The 16207-nt window shown below is 41.0% G+C and overlaps 1 pseudogene; it reads left to right on the top strand.

Annotated features, from left to right (window-relative positions):
- The first annotated feature begins 11304 nt into the window (after positions 1-11304).
- Positions 11305-12006, top strand: LOC125516410 (uncharacterized; annotated as a pseudogene).
- The last annotated feature ends 4201 nt before the right edge of the window (positions 12007-16207 follow it).

Genomic DNA, 16207 nt, shown 5'->3' with positions numbered 1-16207 from the left:
GACAAAGCATTGGTCCTCGCGTGGGAGAGTGTTAGTCTTGATCCAATAGTAGTCACTGATGAAAGCATGAGAACCTACTGGAAGCGCGTATCAAATCATTATGATCACAATGTCACTAGACCAATCCCAATATCATTAAAGTCATTCCAGGGTCGATGGGGCTTCATTCAGGAATATTGCAGTCATTGCACAAGTTGTGTTAGTACTCCACTTGTCCTTTGTCATTGCACAGGAATATTGCAGTCATTGCACATGTTGTGTTAGTACTCCACTTGTGCTTTGTCATTCCACTTGGTAAAAAAAGAGTAATGTTCATCATGCGAAACCAAGTGGAATGACAAAGGACATGTTGGTGAGTATTTTTTGTGCATATTATTCTTTGAATTGTTTATCCAAAATTCTAATATGACATTGCTAACTTCTCAGATAAGATAGTCAAACGGCATGTACAAGCAGAGGGATCCCAAAAATAGGTCCTTTTTGTTGTACCACTGCTGGGCGTTGCTGAAGAGCAATGAGAAGTGAAAAAACAGGAAGACTGTGCAGCTAAATCCCAAGAAGGATAAATAAAATTCACAAGATAGCGATGATGATGATGATGATATGGAAGAAGTGGCAAATACCCCTACTACTCCCGTCATCCAAGCAAAAAGGCCACCTGGAAGGAGAGGAGAGAAAAATAAACGAAAGAATGAAGACGATGCAGGTGTGTTCAAGTGTATTGTGGAAGATATATGGATAGACGGGTAGAGGAGGAAGTGGTGGCGTATTTTTACATGCTAAAGGCTGGACTGTAGTATACATTATTTTTTATCGCCATATTGCATGCTAGTTCACCGGGCTGCCGTGTTTCACACTCCTCCATCGTACTAGTACTCAAGTGGAAAACTAGATTATGTTGCACGGTTCTTTGCTCCTACTTCGTTCATCAACAACAATTATATTTCCTTTCGTCGACATGTGCGATAGCCAGCATCCTTTCGGCGAAATTGGAGAAGGCCATGAGGTGGGACAGAGCTGAAGGTAATGGAGGACCACAAAGTGACAATCAAAGAAGAGAAACTGAGAGCCTTTCAAGAGGAAGTGCAGACAAAAAAGATGGAGCAAGAGTACAAGATCATGTTGCGGACTTGAGCCAGAAGCGATGCAATATCTACAGATCATGAACTCACAAATTTTAGCATCAAAGCTGGATGTGGACAGGGTTTTGGGACTAGCAACGGTGGTGGAAGTCAATCGAGATGATCTACGACTAATCTTCATATTTATCATTTTCTTTTGTTTATGTCCTTCTTTTCATGACCCATATATCGCATGTTTCATCTTCATGTTTGAACCATTTGATTAAGCCTACTTCGGATTTATTATATTTGAATTATTATCAATTATACGCGAGTTTGATCTTTTTTGGCGAATACGCAGAGGATGCTTATCTCTGCATTGATAGGAGAAGAGTTTTACAGCATAGGGTTACAAGAGCTCACTAAGCCATGTACGCAAGAAGGCGCGGAAGTGAACTAGGAGCAGAACAGACATGGGGTGCTCAGCCGCACGAGCCTACATAGCTATCCCTCGGGAATGATGTTGTGCAGTCCGGTCTACCATTGTTTTAGTTATTACGATGATATTTAGGTATATGCATGTGTAATTTGCATTTTTGTTTACTGAAAAATAGAAGAATGAAATACATTTACAGAATCTGACAAAAGTAGCTCTCGGAAAACTTGCACTGTTATTTATTTACTAACATCTCGTAAAACCAGTTTTATACTCCCTCTGTTTCTAAATATAACACTTTTTAGAGATTTCAATATGGACTACATATAAATATATATAGACATTTTTTAGAGTGTAGATTCACTTATCTTGCTCCGTATATAGTTCATATTGAAATCTTTGAAAGGACTTATAGTTTGGAACGGAGGGAGTAGAAGGTTTTTCAAGAGAGGCGTTGGAGTTGCTCTAACTTACATGCACATGAAATCAATTTATATATCTATACCCCTAATAATAAAGGAGCTATTGCTTCTGGCGGTACGTCACCGAAATCGCACTCAAATTTGCAAAATATTATCCACCAGTGTCACCTATAAGTGAAAAAAAATCACACAGCGGAATCCCTGCCCGGCCCATGTAATAGGAACAGTCTAAACTGCGCTCTGTGCGCTAGGAGAAGACACAACACGCTGTTTGGGCCGGCCCATGTCTTGGCAGCCTATTTTTTAAATTTCGTTCTGCTTTTCCATCTTCACATTTTTTACATTAAATAATTTGGGAATTCAAAAAAAGTTCCAAAAATTAAGAAAATGAGAATTTTGAGATAAAATGTTTAGCAATTCGTAAATGTTTGTGGATTTCAAAAAATGTTCGCGTAATCAAAAAATGTTCGACATTTTGAAAACAAATGTTCGGAATAAAAAAATGTTCATGATTTTTTAAATGTTTAAAAATGTTAATGAAATTAAATAAACTTTGGTCAAGTCAAAAAATATTCATGAATTGAAAATATCCTAAAAATTCGAAAAACTATTCGTAACTTGCAAAATAGTTTGTTGATTCATAAAACGTTTGCTGATTCAAAATATGATCATGCATTTAAAAAACATCAAATCAAAAAATTGTGAATTTCAAAAAGCAACTAGTTCAAGAGGTAAGTGGCATGCTTTATCATAAACCATTTTATATGGAGACATACCCATAGATTTTTGTATGCAGTTCTATAAGCCCATAATGCACTATCAAGTTTCTTGGACCAATTCTTTCTAGATCTATTAACAGTCTTTTGCAAAATTAATTTAAGCTCTCTATTGCTAAGTTCTACTTGACCACTAGACTATGGATGATATGGAGATGCAATTCTATGATTAACATCATACTTAGCAAGCATTTTACGAAAAGCATCATGAATAAAATGTGAACCACCATTAGTCATTAAGTATCTAGGGACTCCAAACCTCGGAAAAATAACTTTTTAAGCATCTTAATAGAGGTGTTATGATCAGCACTACTAGTTGGAATAGTTTCTACCCACTTAGTAACGTAATCAACAGCAACTAAAATATGAGTATACCCATTAGAGGAAGGAAAAGGTCACATATAATCAAAGCCTCAAACATCAAATGGTTCAATAATAAGTGAATAGTTCATAGGCATTTCTTGATGTCTACTAATATTACCAATTCTTTGACATTCATCACAAGACAAGACAAACTTACGGGCATCCTTGAAGAGAGTACGCCAATAAAAACTGGATTGCAATACCTTATGTGCAGTTCTGTCTCCAGCATGGTGTCCTCCATAAGCCTCGGAGTGACACTTGCGTAGGATCTGTTCCTGTTCATGCTCGGGTACACAATGTCTAATAACACCATCTACTCATTTATAAAGATGTGGGTCATCCCAGAAGTAATGTCTTAAATCATAGAATAAATTTTTCTTTTGTTGGTATGTGAAATTAAGTGGTATAAATTTAGCAACAAATTAGCATAATCAGCATACCATGGAGAAGTACGAGAAGCATTTATGACAGCTAATTGTTCATCAGGAAAGCTATCATCAATAGGTAGTGGGTCATCAAGAACATTCTCTAACCTAGACAAGTTGTCTGCAACGGGGTTCTCAGCTCCCTTTCTATCAATAATATGCAAATCAAATTCTTGTAGCAAGAGAACCCATCTAATAAGTCTAGGTTTAGCATCTTTCTTTTCCATAAGATATTTAATAGCAGCATGATCAGTGTGAACAGTTACTTTAGAATCAACAATATAAGGTCTGAACTTATCGCAAGCAAATACAACTGCTAAAAATTCTTTTTCAGTAGTAGCATAATTTCTTTGGGCATTGTCTAGAGATTTACTAGCATATTGAATAACATTTAATTTCTTATCAACTCTTTGTCCTAGAACAGCCCATACAGCATAATCACTAGCATCACACATAATTTCAAATGGTAAATTCCAATCAGGAGGTTGAACAATAGGTGCAGAAACCAAAGCTTTCTTAAGTATTTCAAATGCTTCTACACAATCATCATCAAAGACAAAAGGAACATCTTTTTGTAAGAGATTAGTCAGAGGCCGAGAAATTTTAGAAAAGTCCTTAATGAACCTCCTATATAAACCAGCATGACTAAGGAAACTTCTTATACCTTTAATGTCCTTGGGACACGGCATCTTTTCAATAGCATCAACTTTAGCTTTATCAACTTCAATACCTCTTTCAGAAATTTCAATTCAAGACAAGATTAGTTTCTTCACATCTCTGCAAAACTCAATCAAGGTTGCTTAAGAAATCATCAAAAGAAGTTCCGTAAACGGAGAAATCATCCATGAATACCTCAACAATCTTTTCACAAAAGTCAGAGAATATAACAGTCATACATCTTTGAAAGGTACCATGTGCATTACATAAACCAAAAGGCATACGTCTATAAGCAAAGGTACCGAAAGGGCAAGTAAAAGTTGTCTTCTCTTGATCCTCTTTTGACACAAGTATTTGGGAGAAACCAGAATAACCATCTAGAAAGCAAAAATGTGTATGCTTGGATAATCTTTCTAGCATTTGACCAATAAAAGGTAAAGGGTAATGATCCTTTTTAGTGTCTTTATTTAATTTACGGAAATCTATTACCATTCCATAACCTGTAGCAATTCTTTGTGGGATCAATTCATCTTTATCATTAGGAACAACAGTAATACCTCCCTTCTTAGGGACACAATGGACAGGACTTACCCACTGACTATCAGCAACGGGATAAATTATACCTGCCTCCAGAAGCTTTAGTATTTCTTTTCTTACCACTTCTTTCATCTTAGGATTTAACCGTCGTTGGTGATCCACAACCGGTTTAGCATCCTTCCCCAATTTTATCTTGTGCTGGCATAGAGTGGGACTAATGCCCTTAAGATCATCAAGAGTATATCCAATAGCAGCACGGTGCTTCTTTAGAGTTTTCAATAATTTCTTTTCTTAATGCTCTGAGACGTTAGCACTAATAATAACAGAATATATCTCTTTCTCATCAAGATGAGCATATTTGAAAGTATCAGGTAAAGGTTTAAGCTCAAACACAGGATCACCCTTGGGTGGAGGAGGATCCCCTAGAATTTCAACAGGCAAGTTGTGCTTCAAAATAGGTCCCTGTTTAAAGAATACTTCATCTATTTCCCTTCTTTCATTCATAAACATATCATTTTCATGGTCTAGCAAATATTGTTCTATAGGATCAGTAGGAGGCACGGCAATAGAAGCAAGACCAATAATTTCATCTTTACTAGGCAATTATTTATCATGGAGTTATCTACGAAATTTAGCAAAATTAAACTCATGAGACATATCCCCTAAACCAGCAGAAACAATATCCTTATTGCAGTCTTTCTTGGCATTAACAGTATTCAAGAAGGGTCTACCAAATATAATGGGACAAAAGTCATCTTTTGGGGAACCAAGAATAAGAAAATCAGCAGGATATTTGACTTCCCCACACAAGACTTCAACATCTCTAACAATCCCAACTGGTGAAATAGTATCTCTATTTGCAAGCTTAATTGTAACATCAATCTCTTCTATCTCAGCAGGTGCAATATCATGCATAATTTCTTTGTACAAGAAATGAGATATTGCACTTGCACTAGCACCCATATCACATAAGCCATGATAGCAATGATCTCCTATTTTAACAGAAATAGCAGGCATGCCTACAACAGGTCTATGTTTATTTTTAGTATAAGGTCTAGCAATTCTAGCAGATTCATTGCAGAAGTAAATAACCTGCCCATCAATATTATCGGCCAAGAGATCTTTAACCATAGCAACACTAGGTTCAACCTTAATTTGCTCAGGGGGTTTGGGTGCCTTAATATTACTTTTGTTGACCACAGTTGAAGCTTTAGCATGATCCTTTATTCTAACAGGGAAAGGTGGTTTCTCAATATAAGCAGTAGGAACAACAGGATTATTATAAGTGATAGTCTTTTCTTCAACTTTAATAGGTGCAACTACTTTTACTTCAATGGGAGGATTATATTTAAACCACTTCTCCTTAGGGAGATCAACATGAGTAGCAAAGGATTCACAGAAAGAATCTACTATCTCAGAGTCAAGTCCATATTTAGTGCTAAATTCACGAAAAGCATCGGTATCCATAAAAGATTTAACACAATCAAACTTAGGTGTTATACATGACTCCTTATCTTCGTCGAGGTCCCAATCTTTAGAGTTGCGTTTAATTCTTTCCAATAAATCCCATTTGAATTCAATGGTCTTCATCATAAAAGATCCAGTCCAAGAAGTATCGAGCATGGAGCAATTACTGAGAGAAAGCCGAGCATAAAATTTTTGAATAATCATTTTTTGAGAGCTCATGATTGGGGCATGAATATAACATTGACTTTAGCCTCCCCCAAGCTTGAGCAATGCTTTCTCCTTCACGAGGCCAAAAATTATATATATAATTACGATCACGATGAACAAGATGCATAGGATAACACTTCTGATGAAATTACAATTTCAATTGTTGGTAGTTCCATGATCCAATATCATCACATAGCCTGAACCATGTCAATGCATCTCCCTTCAAAGATAAAGGGAATACCTTCTTCTTGATAACATCCTCGGGCATACCTGCAAGCTTAAATAATCCACAAACTTCATCCACATAGATTAGGTGCAAATCGGGATGTAATGTTCCATCACCTGTGAAAGGATTAGCTAGCAGTTTCTCTATCATACCCGAAGGAATTTCAAAGTAAACATTTTTAGTAGGTTCAGTAGGTTGAGGAGCAACTCTTTGCTCTACTGGTCGGGGTGAAGATACCCCGAACAAGCCCCTCAAGGGATTGTGTTCCATAGTAACAAGTGACAGTAAATTTCAGCACACTATATAAATTTTTCCTTACCAAATTCCACCTACCAAAGGCGCTTCACTCCCCGGCAACGGCGCCAGAAAAGAGTCTTGATGACCCACACGTGTAGGGGATTATCGTAGCCTTTTCGATAAGTAAGAGTGTCGAACCCAACGAGGAGCAGAAGGAAATGATAAACGGTTTTCAGCAAGGTATTTTCTGCAAGCACTGAAATTATTGGTAAAAGATAGTTTTGTGATAAGGTAATTGGTAACGGGTAACAAATAGTAAAAGTAAATAAGGTGCAGCAAGATGGCCCAATCCTGTTTGTAGCAAAGGACAAGCCTGGACAAACTCTTATATAAAGTAAAGCGCTCCCGAGGACACATGGAAATTATCGTTAAGCTAGTTTTCATCACGTTCATATGATTCGTGTTCGGTACTTTGATAATTCGATATGTGGGTGGACCGGTGCTTGGGTACTGCCCTTACTTGGACAAGCATCCCACTTATGATTAACCCCTATTGCAAGCATCCGCAACTACAACAGAAGTATTAAGGTAAACCTAACCATAGCACGAAACATATGGATCCAAATCGGCCCCTTACGAAGCAACGCATAAACCAGGGTTTAAACCTCTGTCACTCTAGCAACTCATCATCTACTTATTACTTCCCAATGCCTCTCTCTATGCCCAAATAATGGTGAAGTGTCATGTAGTCTACATTCACATAACACCACTAGAGGGATGACAACATACATCTCATCAAAATATCGAACGAATATCAAATTCACATGACTACTTATAGCAAGACTTCTCCCATGTCCTCAGGAACAAACGTAACTACTCACAAAGCATATTCATGTTCATAATCAGAGGGGTATTAATATGCATAATGGATCTGAACATATGATCTTCCACCAAGTAAACCAACTAGCATCAACTACAAGGAGTAATCAACACTACTAGCAACCCAAGGGTACCAATCTGAGGTTTGGATACAAAGATTGGATACAAGAGATGAACTAGGGTTTGAGATGAGATGGTGCTGGTGAAGATGTTGATGGAGATTGACCCCCTCCCGATAAGAGGATCGTTGGTGATGACGATGGTGATGATTCCCCCCTCCCGGAGGGAAGTTTCCCCGGCAGAACAGCTCCGCCGGAGCCCTAGATTGGTTCCGCCTCGTGGCGGCGGAGTTTCGTCCCATAAGCTTGCTTATAATTTTTTTTCTCGACGAAAGACTCCATATAGCCAAAGATGGGAATCAGAGGGCCACCAGGGGGCCCACGAGGCAGGGGGGCGCGCCCAGGGGGTAGGGCGCGCCCCCACCCTCGTGGACGGCGGGTGGCCCCCTCTGGTACTTCTTTCGCCCAATATTTTTTATATATTCTGAAAATAATTCCTGTGGAGTTTCAGGACATTTGGAGATGTGCAGAATTGGTCTCTAATATTTTCTCCTTTTCCAGCCCAGAATTCCAGCTGCCGGCATTTCCCCTCTTCATGTAAATCTTATAAAATAAGAGAGAATAGGCATAAGTATTGTGACATAATGTGTAATAACAGCCCATAATGCAATAAATATCGATATAAAAGCATGATGCAAAATGGACGTATCAGGGTTGTGGCCATGGAACACTAGAGAGCGCTTGGGAACGGGAAGAGGAGCGTGTGGCTAGGTTGAGCGGGTGCACTCACGGGTTGAACCCATGGTGTCGTCTAACCCAATTTTCTCATTCATCCTCGACCCGCACCAACTCAATCCAACTCGTTCTCTACTACACCCACACCGCCCCAGCCCAGTTAGCCTTTTCTGCCCATTATAGCCCGACCAAAGGAAACCAATCAACAACCAACACTAAAATTCCCAATTAAAACCGCCCCATTCCTAGGTTAACACACGTGTGAATATGCAAAACCATGTGCGTAGTCGGTGGTACTAAATGTAGTTAATTATATCCAAATTCTGACCACCCTCTAATGCGCCTATATAATATGCTAATCATCGATTCAATTGTCATTCCTTCCTTCTTCATCCCCGCGCTCTCACACTCTCTCTCTCTTGCAATCTCTCCCATCGCGGCCATGGCCTCCTGGAAAGGGCCATGGAACCAGTACTCCTCCAGTGACGACGACATCTGCAGTCCTGATGTAAGTGAGAATTCATTGGGACCGCAATCCACACCACCCTCTAGCCTCTACAGCTCTGACGACCTTGAATATATTGAGTTCATGGAAGGGCCAAAGGAGCCATCAGAGACCGACTCGGAGGAGGAGCACTCGGAGAACCATGAAGAAGATGATGAGGAGGAGGAGGACGACGATGAGGATGTCGATGACAGTGATGGCGACGATAACGACTTTGATGATAGTGATAATGACGCCGACGGCGACAAGAAGCCGACAATAAGCGGCAAGAAGTATCCTCGCCAATACAATGGCGCAAAAGTGGCATCCAAGAAGAAGAAGGAGTAGACTAGTATATCTTTGTTGTTGAGTTTGCTTATATATATACTCCATATATGTTGATACTTTCCTCCCTAGCTATTAGTTGATGTAATTAATGGAGTCTTATTAATGGTTATCCAGAGTCGTTTATATTTTTGTTTACCTTCTTGGTATGTGCATATGGCAGGTTTACTCTTCTGGCTCTAGGTTTCGTCGATCTTATATCTTCAGGTAGCTCTAGATCTCACACAATCCATATGCTAAAATTGTGAGCGATGGTTCTCACTATCGCACATAGTTCCATTAATTCAATTCGATCTCCCTTTGCTCTGCTCCGAGTTGTATTAGTATTGAAATCGGTCAACGACGCGAGGGGGGTGTGGCCCGAGGCTGAAATTAAGGAGCAATGAGCCCGACAACGAAAAAAGACGAACCATTTTTTATTATCGGTGGCAACAGGGGTAAATAATATTAACTTCAAGGGTTATTTTGATAACGGACGAAAAAACTGAAGACACTCACCTCCCTCTAATATTTTTTCTCTAAAGATCGCAAGGGCATAATTACCTGTCCTGTGTTTTTTTTTTGGAAAACACCTGTCTTGTGTTAGAACACCTTGAGTGATGGTGATTTGTGTAACAAGGTTCAGACATAATGACTCTCTCTCTCTCTCAAAAAAGGAACTCAACGGTAACAAACTAAACTTGAGGTAACTGAAGATAGAATAAAGAAGCTGATATTTTTTGTCAGATTTTTAGTCTACCGGTATGTGAATGCCTATGGTTTTCTAAAAAAAGTGCTACAGTACCTTCTTTTTTGGGGGGTGCGTGTGTGTGTGTTGGGGGGGGGGGGGGGGGGGGTATGCTGCAGTACCCTCACGTGGTCAGCACGGCCGGCGGTATCCATGTTGGGCGTGAGCCTCATCTAGATGGATTGCTATTAAATTTCACAATCTTTTTGTAATCCAAAAGATTGAGACGAATAAAAATAGATTGCGTGTGTGTGTGTGTGGGGGGGGGGGGGGTATGCTGCAGTACCCTCGCGTGGTCAGCACGGCCGGCGGTATCCATGTTGGGCATGAGCCTCATCCGGATGGATTGCTATTAAATTCTGCAATCTTTTTGTAATCCAAAAGATTGACACGAATAAAAATAGATCATACCTTAGAACGCAATTAAACCATGCTAATAATTTTCATTATCTTTTGAAGACGATTTTGTAATAATTTTCATTATTACTAAGTACAAAAGATTGCGTCGAATAAAAAATTGGCGATGATGATGATACCATCGCGAGATCGATGGCCATAGCAAGGACCACCGGCCGTATCCACGTTGGACAATGCGTCGGCGGCCAGATGGATTCCAAATGGACTCGGCCGCTTCTCAGCGGATCCGGCTTGTCTGCTTCCTCCCCATACTCCCATCCATGCTCCCACTCCATCCTACGGCTGTCTTTTTCTCTTTTTTCTTTCTAATCTAATCATCTCCCCCCTAATTTTAAGGAGGTGGGGCCGGGCCTTATGTTGTACACGGGGACATAGCTAATTTCTGAACCACCTATCATTTTCAGATGTCCCCTTGTGCAATTGATGATTTGTGGAGTTGCTGTTGGTCACATATTTCTGCTCATTTCTCTGATGCTTCGTGCTCAGCTAGATTTTCAGGTGGATGCAGAAGCAGCGGTCGTAAGTTGCGGATAACAACATCTATTCTAAGCAGATATATGTGATGGAAAAAGAGGGGCAGATACGGATGGTCATGTGGCTCTTCTTTGAGATGTGCAACAGCGGGTGCAAGCCGGACACTTTGGTATACAATTCCCTAGTCGGTGCTCATATGCATTCACTAGATAAGAGTAATGCTTTCATGAAAGCTCTCAGCTATTTTGACAAGATGAAGGGCATGGAGACTTGGAGAGATACTTGCCGAATATTGTGACGTACAACATCCTCTTGAGGGAATGGAGATATACCAGCTGAATATTGTGACGTACAACCCGTATTGGTGTGTATGGAAGCAAGTAGTGTATCCAAGAGTTTATTGCGATCCAAGGAGAGGCCTACCCACTTGACGTTTAATTCCATGATAACAAACTATGGGAAAGCAAGTCTTAGAGATAAAGTTGAGTCTGTACTTGAGAAGCTGGACGAATCAGGATTCAAAACCAAGAGAGTGGTTTTTTGTAGCTCGGGAAGAGTGTACGGTATTGTGATTGCGTCTCAAAGATCCAACAGATACTTGATGAGCTCATAAGCTCACAAAGTACTATGCATCTATCTTCGTTGAACGCAATGCTTGATGCCTAGTGCATGAACCGCTTGCCTCTGGAAGCAGATCGGCTGGTGTAGTGTCCAATGCTTCCACATAGGTTGCATTACAAGGCATACACCAGGGCGAATGATAAGATGTTTGTCCGGAAGTTGTTCCAGCAAATGAATATGCAAGGTATTATTCTGAATAAAAAGATTTTCCTTGATGCTCTAGAAGTATTTGTATCCTCCGCCAACCCTCAAACTCTGCAAGAGAGTCAAGTAGAAATTCTGCAAGCAATTCAGAAATGGCTTGTTCAAGCAAGCCGACGTTACGAGCTTTGGAAGAAGTTGACACTTCTGAGGACAAAGGATATTACCCAATTCAAACTTCGCAAGCAAGCCAAACACACAAAGCAATTCAGAAACAGCTACGTCAAGTAAGCCAGAGTTAAGCTTCTGATAGGTAGATTCTTGGTAGGGTACTCCGTTCTGAACTGCTTCATAGTAGAATGTGTTTCAGTTGCTTGTACCATGTGATATCCTAGGAAAAGGCCATCCATGTAATTGGTTGCTTGAATTCGAAGCATCTTATATGTTGGGGTTGAAATTTTAGGAATATTTCTCATGTAAATTCACCAAAAACAATTGAACCATATGGTACTGGAGTCATCTCATCCCATTCAACTTCCAAGATACCCTTCTTTTGTCTGTACTTTGGCAAGGGTGGCTTCTAAATTTCATAGTTGTGTTATAAAATCACATTATCAGTTTTGTTTCATCAGTGGTCTTGCTATAACTGTTGTAACAACTGACAATCTTGGCTGTCTTCAGAGAAACGGTGTCACGTGTTTAACAGTTTGTTATGGGCTAGATCAACATTTGGAATAAACCATAATCCCATGTACATCAAAATTTGTCGAGTACCCAATGCTCTCAATGATGCCCCAGGATGTTTTTTTTTCGAAAAGGGGGATTCCCCGGCCTCTGCATCAGAACGATGCATACGGCCATGTTATTAACCAAATAAAGAAGTACCAACATGGTTCCAAAGGTCTCCAAAAGTAAAAAAAAATACAGAAAGCTCACACAGAGCCAAATAAAGGCTAGAAACACCAACTAGCCAGGACAAGATGCCACAACCGGCCGGCTCAAACTAGATAGGGAAACTAAGTACCTATCCTATTACATGACCGTCATCCAAACCGGTTGAAGATATCCCGAGCTACCATCTCCCAGCGGAAAGATCCAGTAACCAAATGCTCCCTGGCCTCCGTCTGGGTGAGTAGCGACCACGAACGGATCAGTGCCGTAGTTCGGAATATGACCTGCAAAAAATGTATACATGATATTCTGATAAAGACCAAATCATTTCTGCAAGTCCAGATAGTCCACAGCAAAGCACAAACTACAACCCGAATATGTCTCGCTAAACCAGGCTCAATCCCATTAAGCCAAGTCCCAAATAACGCATTAACAAAATTCGGTGGATTGATATTAAAAGCAATGTGGACTGTCTGCCAAAGTACCTTGGCCAACGGGCAATCAAAAAAGAGGTGTTTGATAGTCTCATCCCGATCGCAGAAACTACACCTAGTAGGTCCTGTCCAATTACGCTTTATCAAGTTGTCCTTAGTTAAAATAACTTGTTTGTGGACAAACCACATAAACACTTTTATTTTCAAAGGAACTTTGACATCCCAAACATGCTTAGACGTAGGAATGGAGTTCGAATTAATAACATCAATATACATTGATTTAACCGTGAATACTCCAGACTTAGTCAATTTCCAGCGCAATTCATCGGGTTGTTGGGAAAGCTGGACGTCCATCAGTCTCCTAACTAGACGGAGCCATTCTTCCCAACGGTTGCCCGCTAGCGTTCGTCGGAACTAGATATTAAGGGGGGTAGACTGAAAGACCGATGCGACGAATACCTCACGTCGTTGAACAATGCGGTACAAAGACGGATATTGGATGGCCAGGGGTGTCCCGCCAAGCCAAGTATCCTCCCAGAAACGTGTACTCGAGCCGTTTCCAATCACAAACTTCGTCCTATTAAATAAGGCCTGTTTGACTTTCATCAGGCCTTTCCAGAAAGGCGAATCGGTCGGCCTGACTGTAACCTGGGACAGAGTTTTTGTCTGGAGGTCCTTGCTGCGAAGGATTTGAGCCCACATAGCATCAGTCTACGATGAGAGCTTCCACAGCCACTTGCTAAGCAGGCATTTATTCTTAACTTCTAGATTCTCAATACCTAGACCCCCTTGGTCTTTTGGTCTACAGATGATATCCCATTTAGCAAGCCGATATTTTCTTTTAAGCTCATCACCCTGCCAAAAGAAACGCGATCGATAGAAGTCCAGTCTCTTCCTAACACCAACTGGGACCTCAAAGAACGATAGGAGAAACATTGCCATGCTCGTGAGCACCGAATTAATCAGGATTAATCGGCCTCCGTATGACATGAGCTTACCCTTCCAGCAGCTCAGTTTCTTCTCAAATCGGTCGTCGATGCACTTCCACTCTCTGTTTGTCAGCCTACGATGGTGGATTGGAATCCCCAGGTAGGAGAAGGGTAACTCTACCAACTCGCACCCAAACAATTGCCTATAAGCATCCTGTTCATCTTTGGCCCTACCAAAATAGAACAGCTCGCTCTTATGAAAGTTAATCTTTAACCCGGTCAATTGTTCGAAAAGGCATAACACAAGCTTCATATTTCTAGCCTTGACCAAGTCATGCTCCATGAAGATGATTGTATTATCAGCGTACTGAAGGATGGATACACCTCCATCAATAAGATGAGGTACCAATCCACCTACTTGACCATTTTCCTTAGCCCTTCCTATCAAGATTGCTAACATATCCACCACAATGTTAAACAAGATAGGGGACATCGGATCTCCTTGTCTGAGGCCTTTATGTGTCTGGAAGTAATGACCTGTGTCATCATTAACTTTAATTCCCACACTACCTTTTTGCGTAAATGATTCAACCTGTCGGCGCCAGGCCTCATCAAAACCTTTCATACGCAATGACTGTTGGAGGAATGGTCATTTGACCTTATCGTACGCTTTCTCGAAATCCACCTTAAAAATTACACCATCTAATTTTTTGGAATGGATTTCATGGAGTGTTTCATGCAGGACGACCACCCCTTCAAGGATATTTCTGTCCGGCATGAAAGCAGTTTGGGACTGTTGCACCACAGAATGCGCAATCTGTGTGAGTCTGTTAGTCCCGACCTTGGTGAAAATTTTGAAACTAACATTGAGGAGATAGATCGGCCTGAATTGCTCAATTCTCACAGCATCCGTCTTCTTAGGAAGCAGTGTGATAGTCCCAAAATTCAAGTGAAATAATTGAAGCTGTCCGGAAAACAGATCATGGAACATAGGTAGTAAATCCCCCTTAATAATGTGCCAGCACTTTTTATAGAACTCTGCCGGGAATCCATCTGGTCCGGGAGCCTTGTTGTTTTTCATCTGTGCAATAGCATCAAAAACCTCCTTCTCCGAAAACGGGGCAACCAGAATGTCATTATCAGCAGCTGATAGCCGAGGTACGTCCTCAGTCCTGGACTCATCGAGGGACACACAATTATCCTCCGGAGGTCCAAATAACTGCTTATAATAGTCGATAATATATGTTTTTAGGTTATCCTGACCTAAAGTAGTGCCCTCGTCTTGCTCAAGCTGAAAGATACGCTTCTTTCTGTGCTTGCCATTAGCTATCAAATGGAAGAACTGAGTGTTCGCATCCCCTTGGACCACTTTGCGGACTTTGGCACGCAAAGCCCACTTCAATTCTTCTTCGCGAAGCAGTTCTTTCAGCCTCTTCTCCGCCTCATTTTTAGCCTGAAGCTGAGCTGGCGACAAGATATTGACTTCGGCCTGTATGTCCAGGGCCTGTATAAGAATAAGGAGTCTATCCTTTTCAATCTTATACACACCACTGAGGTGCTTAGCCCAACCCCGTAAGAAACTTCTTAAATGCCTAATCTTATTCTGCCAACGCTCTATCGCATTCTTGCCTCCTACACCTCTATCCCATTCCCTGGCGATCAAGTCCAAGAACCCCTCACGTTCAAACCAAGACATCTCGAAGGAGAAGGTATTCTTGTTACCCTCATGGTTCGGCTCCCTGAGTCTACGAACAATGGGGTGTGATCAGATATTCCCCTCGAAAGAGCTTGCACCGTAACCAGAGGGAACTTTTGTTCCCACTCCACGCTCGCAAGTACTCGATCAAGTTTTTCATAGGTTGGGTTTGGTAGAGCATTAGCCCAGGTGAACTTTCTCCCAGAAAGCTCTATCTCTCTCAGATCCAAGCTTTCAATAATGGTGTTGAACATAAACGACCATCTGCCATCAAAGTTATCATTGTTCTTCTCCTCTCTCCTCCTGATGATATTGAAATCACCTCCAACTAAAATTGGAAGCTGTTCTGACCCACAGATTCGAACAAGGTCCGCCAGAAACTCCGCTTTAAGTTCAGGCTGTGCGGCACCATAAACCGCCACCAAAGCCCAGTTAAAACCATCTACCCTAGACCTGACTCGAAACTTTACCGCGAAGTCTCCCATCACGACACTTCGGACTTCAAGCGAATCGCATCTCACACCTAGTAAGATACCACCCGATCTTCCTCGCGGAGGGAGG

Source organism: Triticum urartu, chromosome 6A (assembly GCF_056163025.1).
Source record: "Triticum urartu cultivar PI428250 chromosome 6A, HENAU_Tu73, whole genome shotgun sequence".
Classification (NCBI taxonomy): Eukaryota; Viridiplantae; Streptophyta; class Magnoliopsida; order Poales; family Poaceae; genus Triticum; species Triticum urartu.
This window is presented reverse-complemented; position numbering and strand designations above follow the sequence as displayed.